This window comes from Bubalus kerabau, chromosome 14, assembly GCF_029407905.1.
Source record: "Bubalus kerabau isolate K-KA32 ecotype Philippines breed swamp buffalo chromosome 14, PCC_UOA_SB_1v2, whole genome shotgun sequence".
Lineage (NCBI taxonomy): Eukaryota > Metazoa > Chordata > Mammalia > Artiodactyla > Bovidae > Bubalus > Bubalus kerabau.
In genome coordinates, this window is record NC_073637.1 from 14,165,283 (window position 1) to 14,180,073 (window position 14,791).

Consider the following 14,791-nt stretch of genomic DNA (forward strand, 5'->3'; position numbering starts at 1 on the left):
AAGGGAAAGAGGCAGCTGTGGGGGCTTGACAGCGACAGGGACAGGTGAAGCATATTGGAACCTGGAAGAGCCCTAGAAACTAGAGCCAAGTGCGAGGGAGGCACGGGGGCTGAGAGTGGCCTGAGAAGGCAGCATGAAATTTCCTTTTTCCTCCCAGAGCATTTGCCGTCTTTTAATGTTGTCTGAAGCATGAGGTTAAAGAGATAAACTTTTGAGGGATAGAAATAATTCCTCCAAAAGAAAGTGGTGACAAAATGGAGTAATTTTTTTTTTTTTAATAACTCAGTTAATCCAGGAAAAAAGAGGGAGAAAAAAAGGGCAAAGAAATAGGGCATGGGGCAAGTAGAAAACAAAGAGTAAGGTGTAAACATAAGCCAAAATGGGCTTCCCAGGAGGCACAGTGGGAAAGAACCTGCCTGCTAATGCAGGAGATGCAAGGGACACAGGTTCAATCCCTGGGTCAGGAAGTTACCCTGGAAGACGAAACGGCAACCCACTCCAGTATCCTTGCCTAGAAAATTTCACGGACAGAAGAGCCTCATGGACCTCTGCCCGTGGGGTCGCAAAGAGTTGGACATGACAGAGCAACTGAGCGCACACACACACAAACATAAGCCCAATTTTATTAACAATTAGTATTCAATATAAATTGGTGATTCATTCTATCAATAATTCGATCACAAAACTATCAGCCTAAATTTAAGACAACAACAACAACAAAAAATCCAGCGATATGTTGTTTATGAAACACACTTAAAATTAAAAGGAAGTTAGAAGTTGTTAGTCAAAAGACAGGAAAAGCTATACTACAAAAAAGAAAGAAAGCTAATGTGGTCACAATCATTTCAGACAAAAGCAGAATTTATTTTAAAGTAAGAATCATCATTAGAGTTTGTTTTTTTTTTTTTAAGAAAGATTTCATTTTTTATTTTTTTTAATTTTATTTTATTTTTAAACTTCAAGATTTTATAGTGATCAAGGTTCAGTTCAACAAGAAGATATAACAATCCCAAGTTTGTTTACACCAAACAAAAGAGCTGCAAAATATACAAAGATCATGGCACCGGACAGGAACCAGAGCGGAAAAGAGGTAGTAACACTGTGATAATATTTGCAGAAATAGGCCTGTCTGGCCCCGCGGCCCATGTTACTCTTACAATGCCAATACTGTACCTACTTCTCACCTCCAGCCTCTCAGGAGCTGTTATTATTGGCAATGTCAGTGACAGCCGCGTTCACCTGAGGCATCGCATAGTTCACTTTATGACTCTATGAAATATGAAACTGGAGAGACGGACAGAAGTCGCCCCAAGGAAAAGCACATGCACTCTAACTTCTTCAGGTTTTAATCTCTTTTACTGGGCTTCCCTAGTGGCTCAGATGGTAAAGAATCTGCCTGCAATGCAGAAGACCTAGGTTCGATCCCTGGGTTGGGAAGATCCCCTGGAGAAGAACATGGCAACCCACCCCAGTATTCTTGCCTGGAGAATTCCAAGGACAGAGGAGTCTGGTGGGCTACGGGATCGCAAAGAGTCAGACACGACTGAGCGACTGGGATCCGTAGGACCTGACTTAGAATTCTTTGCAGTTGACGTGATAACCAATAAGGGCCCGTGTTTACTTTGCAGAGGGGTAAGTCTCATGTGAGCCTAACGTTTGGCACAGTTTGATTAGCACGTGCACAAATATCACACCTTCCATCCTTGGGCAAGGAGCTGATTAACAATCATGAATGAAAAAGGCCGAAGGACCATAACTGTTTATGGTTTTGTGCAGACCGTTTTTGTTCCCTCTGAACTTTGCCCTTTTAAAAGGTTCTTAATTGCACCTCGAGATTTGCTATCTCCCTTCAATTTGACTGTAATTTAAGACATAGGCGGTGTCAAGGACAGTCCTCGGCAAAATTACAAGGAAGGTGCTCTTGCACCAGTCATGGAGTGGAGGGAAGCGTCTTGCCCTTTTGGAGGCCTCTCCTTACCCACACTCCTTCCCAGATGATTACAGGTCTCATAGTCTCTGTCCCTACACTCATCAAAACCAGCCTCCAGTTGTTTTGCTGCTGTTGTTTACTCATGCCCAATTCTTTGTGACCTCCTAGACTGTAGCTCACCAGGCTCCTCTGTCCATGGGATTTCCCAGGCAAGAATACTGGATAGGTTACCATTTCTTCCTCCAGGGGATCTTCTTGACCCAGGGATTGAACCCACGTCTCCTGCATTACAGACGGATTCTTTACCTCCGAGCCACCTGGGAAACCCCTGCCAGTCTTTAGTTCTATTTCTCTTCAGGTGTTATGACTCAAGAGAGTTTAGAAAGTATGCCCCTAAGGGTAGTTGCTTCCTGCTAAATGGGAAACCTCAACTAAAAAATGAAGCTTGACTAAAACAGGTTTCAATAAAGTATGTCCTTGAAGCGGACACTCTACTGAAAGGTAGTGAAATGGATTCCAATCACAGAGCCAGGTCTTTGCAGAGCCTCCCTGCACCTGCAGGGAGGTCTGAGTCAGATCCTTGTTTTCAGAGTCCAGTTACTAACCCAGTCTCCACCGTCATCCCTGGATTGTACATCTTGCTGTTCATTCCTTTGTTTAACTGACATTTATCAGGTACCTCCACTGTGCCAGGCATCAACTTGATTAGTCAGGGAGAACTGAGATGATCCTTTAAAAAATAATAATCCCCATCCCAAGCTTTCCAGGGTCTACATTTATTACTCGATGCCACCTCATAATACCACTATATCCACTCTCCATTTTCCAAAAAGGCTCAGACTGAATTAAGCCCACAGCTGCCTACTGAAATCTTCAACTCAAATCTCAGATTTAAAAAGAGGAGTTTACAATTCTTAGAGATCATTTAACTCATATATCTAATAAGCCAGAGCTTTACATACTTCAGGGCAGGCAAGTTACTCTAAAGCAAAGCTTTTAATAAGCCCTCATGAATAATTACATAAAATAGTAGAAGTCTTTGTACACAGCATCAGTATCTACTATTGTCCCCTGTCAGCCAATTGTTAGTGAAAGGGAAGACACAACTAGTATGTTCCTGAATAAATCAAACTGTTTATTTCTTATGTGTGCCATAGAAATTATCCAAAGTTTTTTCTCCCCAACCGTGAATACCAAGACTGACCATCTTGAGGATTTCATTCAACGATGTGGTCAGTCTCCGTGTGAGTCACGTCTTTTTCTGCAAGTGCTCTGAATGCTTCATTGACTAAGAAAAAGAAGGACATTCTTGTAGAATCTTTCTTTCCCTGCCATTCGAGTCACTGCTGCCTGCTATGTTGTTGGCTGTTTGTGCTTTCTTTGGCTTTTTAGTGCCCAGGTTGAGCGCCTAAAACCTACGAGGCTCAGAAGAAAGTTTATTGAATTGAATCCTGACCTACTTTAGAGATAAGAGGTTTTCACCGTTGCAAGGGGAAGTCCTCTTAAAAACTAGGAAGTCAACTGAATTTTTCTTGGTGCACTAGAGACAAGGCAGAATTAAGTGAGATAATTGTAAATACATGAGAGAATGGATACGCAGGGGCTTTTAAACTCTACATAGATCTACAGACATTGACAGTCATTGTAAATGTGGAATTATGCATAGGACAGGGGTGAACCTAGTCTTCTTAATACTACAAATATTTATTGGGTGTTTAATGTGTAGCAGGTTCTATGCTGAGCCTTGAGGATGTATCAGTGAATCAAAAAAAAAAAAATACAGTCTCAGGTTTTTGGAGGCTCCTATAATTTAAGGACTTTTTAAGGGATCTTTCCTTTGTTCTCTGATCCTGGACTTTTCTGTGATGTCTGTATTGGGGGTGGGCAAAGGGGAGGGTTTGATATAATGAAGAGATAGGTGACCCTTAATTTTGCCCCATGTGGGAATCCTTGCACTTCTGGATCTCTGCCAGGGTTGTGCCTGGTGGAGTTGTTTACCTTTATGCAGAAACAACATGGAATGTTCCTTTCAGCCTGCTGTGATAGAAGTCAGGCAATAAATGAGGGCAGTCAGGAAAGGTAGGAGGTGCTAGGTAAAGGAGAGGTGGGGAGACAAAACAGAGCTGCTGAGAAGGAAACACTATTAGAGGCAGAGAATCCTTGGATGCTGTGACTGAAAGAGTCCTCAAGAAGTGTCTTATCAAGTCCTTCCATTCACAAGGTTGGCAAACTAAGGTTCAGAGACAGAAAGTAACTCATCTAGACCCACACATCACACTGGCCAAATGCTCCACCTTTTACCTGATTCTTAAACAGTTAAACTTCTTTTTATATACTTGACCATGAATGGAGCTCTAACATCCTGCATGGTGCCATGGTGGTTAAGAACCCGGGTGTTTACCTCCAGATTGATTTCAAATCCCAACTCTGCCTCTTGCTACACTGTAACCTTAGGGTAAATCACTTAACCTATTTGAATCTTAGTTTCTTGATCTCTAAATAGAGAGGATCTTGGTAGCTGACTTTAAGGGGATTAAATTAGTTAAAACATAAAAACCTTAAAAAAAATAAATAAAATAAAAACCTTTAGCTTATAGGAGGTGCTATACAGAAGTCTGTAGTGCTGGGTTGGCCAAAGGTTCATTTGGCTTTCTACGTAAGATGATACAGAAAACCTAAATGAACTTTTTAGCTGACTTAGTGCTAAGTATGTATATTCATAAAAGTTGAGTTATGCCATCCCTGAAATATTGGTTAAATTAAGCAAATCAGCTTAGTAAACAGATTTCTTCCTTGTTTATTACTTGACTGTTCTCTTTTATCTGTTTTAAGTATCAATATGTCAAAGTGACATAAGGAGATGTCACATCCTTAGGAAGTGGCTTACGCTTATATACGCAAATCCTTTCGACAAATAAATGCTCATCCAGGGTGGAGAAATCATCTTCCAGAACATTTGCATCACCGCTGCTCTCAGGACACTGGCTTCCCTGGTGGCTGAGTGGTAAAGATCTGCCTGCCAAAGCAGGAAACATGGGTTTGGTCTCTGGGTCAGGAAGATCCCCTGGAGAAGGAAATGGCAACCCACTCTAGTATTCTTGCCTGGGAAATCCCACAAACAGAGGAGCCTGGTGGGCTACAGTCCATGGGGTCCCAAAGAATTAGACATGACTGAGCAACTAAACAACAACAGCATCTCAGGACATGACTAACTATCCAAAAAAGTATTTCCCCAAAGAGGTGCTGAATGAATCCAGGCAATGCCCATGAAATTAGGATGAAAGCTGGGGTCTGAGCTCCTCAGAGAGTGATGCAAGGGTTCATGTTACTCACATGCTCACCTCTTCTGGGACAAGCTGAGCTCTACCCAGAAGTGAACACTTCATTGCAGGATGGAGAGACTCACCAGGCATCTCCAGGCCAAGAAAAACATCTCTTCTCATCTTTGGCCATTCAAATCTAGAACAATGAGTTCTCTTTCCTCCCCCTGCTAGAGGCACAGAATGAGCCCCTCTGCTGGTGAGAAGCAAAGAGGAAGGAAAGGGGAATTATTTCCATCTCTAGACAGCTGTCCTGCTGCTCACCTCCCCAAGCCTCCACAGCCAACTTCTCCTGTACCCCCAGGGCACTCACGGCTGTGAAATGCAGTAACCATGAGACGAAGGGAGTATTCCTGATTGAGAAAAGGTCAAGGGGTAACAATAAGAGCTGACATTTACTGAGAACTGACTGTGCCCAGCACTGTTCTCAGCCATTCACATGCACAGACTTATGTCACTTACACAATAGCCCTTTATGGGGGCCACCACAATTATCCTCATTTTGCAGAAAAGGAAATTGAGACCAGGAAGGCTCACTGGGGAAGGGTGGAGCTAGAATTCAAACCCAGGTCAATGGACCCTCAAGTCAAAAAGATGGTCTGGGGATGGGTCCCAACCCATGACCAGCGTGTGCCGCTGTGTGCTGCTGTGCTTAGTCACTCGGTCGTGTCCGACTCTTTGCGACCCCATGGACTGTAGCCCGCCAGGCTCCTCTGTCCATGGGGATTCTCCAGGCAAGAATACTGGAGTGGGTTGCCATGCCCCCCTCCAGGGGATTCTCCCAACCCACGGATCAAACCCAGGTCTCCTGCATTGCAGGCAGATTCTTTACTATCTGAGGCATCCGGGAAGCCCCAAGTTGTGATGAGATGAGTACAGAAATTCAGAGTGAGCACTAGGCAATGTTATAGCCCTTTGCCAATAGCATAATCAGCAGACTCATCTGAGTGAACAGGGTATAGAACAGTTCTGGTGTGGTCGAACTCACATGACAAAGTACATGTGACGTAGGCTGCATGCTGGTTATGTTCAATAGGACCACAAGTAGATCCATGAACGACTGGAAATTCAAAAACAAGTCCTTCACCAGAGAAGGTTTGATACCTACTGATCTCTGCCCTGAGGCCTCCAAACCTCAATGTTTGCTGTGAAAGTAATAAACCTGTGAGGCAGAAACGAATACATTGAAAGGAGCACCAAATCAGGAACCAGAAGATATTAAACAATGGGCACACTCAATATATAAGTGATATTGCATGTTAAAAGTTAATAAGTGTCATGGGAAAACTGAAAGACTAGAACAAGGTAAGGGAATCAGGAGGCAAGGAAGGGGCCCACACTATTAAATAAGGAGGTCATTAGGACAGTATGTGACCATTTTCCGGAGGCAGATAAGCCCCTTTGTAAATGTTTAACTTTGCCTTGGCTTCTCTCTGCTCCTCTCTCATGTGTCCTGGCTCTTCTATTTTCTTTCTGAATCTGTTAACACAGAATCATTACAGTAATCAAAGCATAATAAGGCAATTCATTCTACGCCAACCAGGAAAGTCCAGTTCATCATAATATATACTTGAATGCTAAATTATGGGTTTAGAATAGATAATATCTAAGATTTCTCCCAACTTTGAAATCCTATGACTTTGATTGAAAGAACTGCTGTATACTGCTCTTAGGGAACTAAACCTTTATATCAAAAGCTCATGTATATGATTCATTAATATATCTATTCATCTGGGCTTACCTGGTGGCTCAAATGGTAAAGGATCTGCCTGCAGTGCAGGAGACCTGGGCTTGATCCCTGGGTTGGGAAGATCCCCTGGAGAGGGGCATGGCAACCCACTCCAGTATTCTTGCCTGGAGAATCCCATGGACAGAAGAGCCTGGCAGGCTACAGTCCATGGGGTTGCAAAGAGTCAGACAGGACTAAATGAGTAACACTTTCACTTGTTTAATATACTCTATTGATCACCTACTATGATTCAGGTATGGCCCTAGGCATTGATGTTACAGGGATGCATGTATAAACTCTACCTTGAGAGTTTCAGAGTTCAGCATGAAGGCTGGATGTATAAACAAACAAAAATGACAATACAGGTCTTAAGTGCTACAGCACATGTCTGCACAGAGTGCTGTAAGAAAAGACACGAGAGAGGATGTAATTCTTCTGGGTGACAAGAAAGAGAGTATCACAGTAAGGGTGCGAGGTGGTGACGTGCACTGTAGGCTTTGAAGAAAGATGAGGAGTCAGTCCTCTCGAGGACAGAGGAGGGAAGCCAGATTAGGCCGGGACACAGATCCAGAGGCATTCAATGAGGTGACGTGTTTAGGGAATAGAAGAATGACTTTGTCCAGTTGTAATATGTGTGCCATGATTAGTGAGAGTGAGAATAGGGCAAGCCAGATATCAGAGATGAAGCTAAAACTCTTTGTTTTTATGGATGTTGTCCTAGTGTGTGATTTCATACACATGCATCATCATGATTTACCTTCTTCAGTTTTCTGTGTGTGCAGTCGTGTCCAACTCTTTGCGATCCCATGGACTGCAGCCCACCAGGCTCCCCTACAACCTCATTAATAATAAGATGTGGAGTCCCTGGGTCATAAACTGTAACTTCCATAAGCGAGTCACCACTTGAGTCCCAGTGCCTAGCACAGTGCCTGCACATGTGGGCACTCAAATTTGGTTAAATGTGTGAACAACCCAATACATGAAAGTCAATTAATCATCACTAATATCCTTTTAAGCTCTGTTCACGTTTCCGGAACCTTTAGCTGTTTCCACAGCTTTGCATCAATGATTTGTCTGCATGGAATTGAGAAGACAAAGGAATTGAGCATACATATAAACACACTTACCCATATTTAGATAAATAAGTCTACAAGCTGTCAGAATATTCAACAGTCATTGGTGGGGGCCCGCATAGAAAACAAAGAGGACTGACCTGAGAAAAACTTGACTTTCAAATTATTTTTGTTGATTGAAGACCAGTTGTCAGTTTCTTGTCAATTTTCCTCCTTCTTTGAAAGAGAACTGACTGTACTATTCTGTTATGAGCATACGTTTGGATTTATCTCTTAGTCACCCTTAGAAAAGAGATAGGTTCCAGAGTGAAGTACAATAATCCTCTTCTTGGCGTGAGTTGCTTGTGATGTTTCCAAAAGTATTCATTGTTCATAAAAGCATTCTAGAAGCTCCTCCACACCCCCAAGATGACTTCATTCTTCTATGTGGAAGTTTTTGAAGTTCTTTTATTATAGAAACTTTCTAACATAAATATATGCAAACGAACCCCTTCCTATCAAGGCCCTCAGTTTCAACAATAATCATGGCTTTGCCAGTATCACCTCTCATCTATGAGTGCCTTTTCTAATTTTGTTTATTTATTTGCTTACTAGATTGGTTTAAAGCAAATCCCAGATGCCATGTCATTTCATGTGTAAATGCTTCGGTATGAATTTCTGAATGATAAGGTCATGTTTTGTTTGTATGGTTTCCCTAACACCATGACAGTAATACATCTAATAAAACTAACAGCAGTCACTTAATTTCATCTTACACAATGTCCATATTCAAATTTCTCTAATTATCTAGAAGATGTCTTTTTACAATTGGATTCAGTGTATCAGAACTACATAAGATCCAGGCATTACATTTTTTTTTTTTTGGTTTTAATATGGCAATCTTAGGCTATTTACTTGAAATATTTACTTTTTTTTTCCTTATCTCAAGGCTAAAGGGCTGCAATCCTCAGAGAAGAGTGAATAAAGCTGCCACAGTATAGTCTGCTGCACCAGCACCATTTTTTTCATAAAGATTTTCACTCAGCGCACACTAGTGGCAATCCATAATGTGTAAATATGGAATGAAGTCAATATGTCTTCACATTCTTCCCTCTAGGAATACAAATTAAGGAAGACACACTCAGGTGAATACTCAAAAGAGATCACCATGATCCTCCTACTCTAGGTTCACTTTAATTGTCCCTGATATTTATTACAATAATAATGCTATGTGATATTTTCATAGAGTACTTTAGAGTTTCCATTGTGCTTTCACATCCATCCAATCTAGTACAACCAGGAGTTCACTCTTTATGAAAAATACTTCATCTCATGTGATTCTTCAAATGAGCCTATGAAGGAAGACAGGGCAATTATAATCCTTTTTGACAAATATAAAAGCAAATTCAGGAATATTAAACAACTGAAATCCCACAGTCAGTGGACCTGAACTCTTGATCAAGTGCAAGCAGTATCAAGTCCAAAGAACTTTTGACCAAGTTAAGCTATATCATACCATAAAAGCTCTAGACCACTGTCCTTCAAAACACCCTCTGCTGCAGCTGCGTCGCTTCAGTCATGTCCGACTCTGTGCAACCCCATGGACTGCAGCCTACCAGGCTTCTCCATCCCTGGGATTCTCCAGGCAAGAACACTGGAGTGGGTTGCCATTTCCTTCTCCAATACATGAAAGTGGAAAGTGACAGTGAAGTCGCTCAGTCATGTCCAACTCTTAGCGACCCCAAGGACTGCAGCCTACCAGGCTCCTCCATCCATGGGATTTTCCAGGCAAGAGTACTGGAGTGGGGTGCCATTGCCTTCTCCCCAAAACACCCTCTAGCCAGCCACTATCTGGTGAAGCATTTATTCTGTTTAGCACTTCCTCCAATTTGATATCACGCTGGGTACCTGTTGCCTAGGAAGCCACATCCCCACATGCCTATTCCAGGTTTAAAGTACCAGATGCCTTCCCCAAACCCAATAAAATGATTGCACAGACAAAGCAATGGCTTAAGTGTTCAGAAGTATATCCCACTAACATTAAGGGAAAATTTGTACAATTTAGGTTGAAATTTTCATGGTATAAATATTTAATGCTAAGGTATACCCAGTTTCCCCTTCTTTCTATGAACTTGGAAAGATGACACTTTCCCATCAACTCCTTTTTATAGACAGCCGGCCTATGTAATGACTCTAGTTTGTGGTTCTGAGAGAAGTACTGTGTGTCCTTTCCAGACAACCCTAGGTAAAGTTTAATGTAAGATCTTCCAGTATATTTTCCCTCTGACTCAGCAACTGTGGAGGGAGCTTCATATTGAAATTACTTCAGTTCAGTTGCTCAGTCGTGTCAACTCTGCAATACCATGGATTGCAGCACACCAGGCTTCCCTGTCCATCACCAACTCCTGGAGCTTACTCAAACTCATGTCCATCAAGTCAGTGATGCAATCCAACCATCTCATCCTCTGTCATCCCCTTCTCCTCCTGCCTTCAATCTTTCCCAGCATCAGGGTCTTTTCAAATGAGTCAGCTCTTCACATCAGGTGGCCAAAGTATTCATACTGAAATGGCAGCAGCAAAATCAAAACATCATGGGATCACAAAGAATGAAGGACTGCTACTGAAGACAGTCACCATGGATTTGAAGTAGTTGCCTGTGAGCGGGAAATAAGCTTTTGATGAAGCCACTGAAATTTAGGCCTTGTTTGTTATGCAGTCTAACTTAGCCTATCCTTACAGATAGAGGACTCCTTCCTTACAGTAGTCTGTTTCTTACCTACTGAAAAAATTGTCATAAAAAAACGTATAATTCAACAAGGCTACAAGATGTAGAGTGCTCCTGGGGTTGAGTAATACACAACTGGCAAAGAACAAGCAACACTCCTGACAGCAAATCTACTAAGTAACATGCAGGGTGTCTGGAGTCCAGTAGATACGGTGAAGACAAGAAGACATGATTGTTATGAGATATGAGTTTTGATGGGAAAACAGGAGACAGATCACTCAGGGAAATACAGACCAATTAAAGGCCTGGGGCTTTATCCCATGGGCAATAGGAAGCCACTGGAATATTTTAAGTGCATGATAAGATCAGATTTTGGTCTTTTAAAGGCTTGATCTGGCCATTGTAAAATGCGAAGTTTTCAGAACAGTTGGAGAGCTATTGAGGTAGTCCAGGTGAGAACAAAAATGACAGATTAGATTAGGAATAGGGAGAAATAAAATTAGTTGGGAAATGTTTAAGAAAGAGACATAGAATGATCAAATTTCCCAGTTTTCCCAGAACAGACTTTCAGTGTTGAAATTGGGACAATTCTGGGTCAATTTGGATGAATTTTTAACCCTAAACATTCACGTATGAGCTTCATGACTGGTTAGGTAGGGGAATTTAGGGACAGAATTGGGTCACCTTGGATAGTTGAATGGATAGTTTATTGAGACAGAAAACAATGAATAAAAAACAGATATGAGAGATAATAAATTGAGTTTAAGATAAGAGACCAAATGAAGATGCCAAATAAGAAATTGAAGAAAGAATATATATATATTAATCAAATTAATATATATATACAGTATATATACAGAAACAGTATATATATAATTAATCAAAGGTATACTTTGATTAATTAGACCTAACAGTCAAGTGATCTATGTACAAGGAACTGTTGCAGTTAGCAGAAGTTAACTCATTCTTCTCAGCAATCAATGATGTATTTCCATTTCATACTAACGAAGGCAAAGAAATTACTCTTGGCAATGCTATTTGAAATGAGGGAGCTTGATCGAAACTCAAATTAACCCGGATTTGAAAGTGACCTTTCCTGTTTCTTAGTTATATAACCTTGAAAAAGACTATGAGAATTTTTATCAACTCAGCCTTTAAAAAATGGATGTCATGCTGAGAACAGTCTGTCAGGAATGAAAGGAGGGAAAATATCCATTAGATGCCAGACCCAGAAGAGGGTAATCTTATAATCTAAGTTATTTTTAGAAGCTAGGATAAAAGTAAGCAGTGCAAACTTCAGCAACACAAACTCTATGTCAAATGCATAGGAGAAATGCAGAGCCCAGATATTTGTTCAAAGGAGACGATACAGCATAAAAGTCAGATGGTATGGTTTCTGGAGATGAATTGCTGAGATTCAAGTTAGAAAAAGACCCTGATCATGGGAAATATTGAAACTAAAAGAAGTAGGGGCCAGCAGAGGATAAGGTGGTTAGATAATATCACCAACTCAATGGACATGTATTTGAGCAAACTCCAGGAGATAGTGGAGAACAGAGGAGCCTGGCATGCTACAATTCATGGGGTCACAAAGAGTCAGACACGACTTAGCGACTGAATAACAACAACAACAAACTTTGATTTCACCATTTACTAATCATTTGATGAATTATACGCATTCTTTCAATGGAATGTTCTCAACTGAAAAATAGTAATAATTATGAAAGTTCTACCCACTCATCTCACCCACTGGTCAGGCTGAGAATTAGGCAGTACTTAACGTATGTTAAGTTCTTAACGTGTGAGTCTGACAGCGTCTAGCCAGGAACAGGAATCACTTCAGATATTTCAGTAAAGAGAATCTAGCACTTGGTATTAGATACATGGGTGATAAGAAAGCAGGGAAGCGAAACATGGGACAGTGAGGCAACTCAGAGATACACAGCAATAGAAAGTCAGTGCCACTGCTAAAACTGAAAAGACGCAGTGAAACTTACCAAGGCACAGAAGCCAGGGCCTCATTCACTCCCACTCTGCCCCCTTTAATGTCACATACCCCTTTTCTCATACACACCAAGCATAGGCTTCCTAATTCACTTTGTTGTCACTGCTCTCCACCTTGAATAGCTTCTCCCACATGTCTGTACTCTTGCTCCCTTAGATCATTGAGTATTTGCTCAGCTGTGGCCTCCTCTTAGCATCTTAGTTTTCTTGTTTATTTAATTTGCATTTTTGGTAAAGAATCTGCCTGCCCATGCAGGAGACTCAAGAGACACAGTTTTGATCCCTGGGTAGGGAAGATCCCCTGGAGGAGGAAATGGCAACCCACTCCAGTATTCTTGTCTGGAAAATTCCATGGACAGAGGAGCCTCATGGGCTTCTCTGTCCATGGGGTTGCAAAGAGTCAGACATGACTGAGCAACTGAGCACACACATTTAATTTACATTTTTGGTCATCTTCTTTTCCTAGACTGTAAGCTCCATGAGAGCAGAAAATGTCTATCTTGTTCATCACTGTGTTTTCCAGCACAGAGTAAGTAGTCAGTACATTTTTGCTGGATGGAAGAAATATCCACATGTAGTTAGACTTGGGTTCCCAAGGATCTAATCTTCCAAGGCACAGGATGTAGACATAGGGACAGAAAGAAAGGTTAAGTACCATAAACTTATATGTTTAAATTAGAACATGATCTCAGTTAAGGCAGATGCCTAGTCCCTGGGACTAAAGACCTTCAGTTGGACAGGACTATGAGGAAGAGGAATTAAAGGATGCCTCCCAAGGGGAACTCCTGTGGACCTGTTTTAATGTCTTTGAATAAAGATAACTTCTGCGCTTGTTATTGCTGTTATTCAGTCACTCAGTTGTGTCCAACTCTTTTTGATGCCCACATCAGGCTTCCCTGTCCTTCACTACATCCCGGAATTTGCTCAAACTCATGTCATGACTGAGCGACTTCACTTTCACTTTACACTTTCTTGCATTGGAGAAAGAAATGGCAACCCACCCCAGTGTTCTTGCCTGGAGAATCCCAGAGATGGGGGAGCCTGGTGGGCTGCCGTCTATGGGGTCTCACAGAGTCGAACACGACTGAAGCGACTTAGCAGCAGCAGCAGCAGCAGCAGCAGCATGTCCATTGAGTCGATGATGCCATCGGTGCTTGAGCCTGAGACTCAGCAGTCTTCTGATGGAAGGCAAGAGGCTCTACCAGGGGAGAGAATAGCCTATTAAGAGCAGCATATTTTCAGGTCATTGCTAGACAGAGTGTGAAATGCCACATACATCTTTGACTTTTCTTCAAAAGCAGGGCTCTGTGACTCAGTCCTGTAGCATTTTCTTTATTTCATACATAAACATTTTGCTGGACGATCTCCGCAGAGTGGTGGATGAAGACAACAGGAAGCATTCAGCTCTGCTGACTGTGCATCTTAGTGGAACATAAGGGCCTCTGCCTCTCCAATGCACCTGAGATCACTCAGGAAGTCCAGCTGATCTTCTGGGAAATCAGGCAGCAGTAAGATTCTGTAGTCTTGCCAGTCTAGACTCTGATATTGATCACGGAACAGACAAATTGGAGGAACAAGGTAAAGTGGCCTTCTTGTGTCTTAGACGTAAGTGCAAATACTCAGTGGAGAGTGACCTTTCACAAATGTAAATCTGCTTTAAAAAGCATCACATCTGTGACTCTTCAAATGTGTGCTAATGGTCAGCTTGATGTTCCCCTCTCAGCTTCCTCTGATTCATTTAGGAAAACTCCTCAGAGCCCACTAAAGGGTTTTATATGTTTTTCATTGATATTTGCTTTTCAAATGTTTGTCAAGTTCAGACATTTGTATGGGTCTTATTAGCGTTTAAAGGGTTCAAGCAGAGAAAATGACCCACAGTAAACAGACCGAAATAAACCACTCCTGAAGACAATGTATTCTAAATCCAACATGTTTACAGCCTCGGGAAATGTGAGTTCCTTCCAAATTAGGAGATGGCAAAATGGCAGACTAGTTTAGCACCTGGACTTTGAATCTTAGCCCTGCCATGTA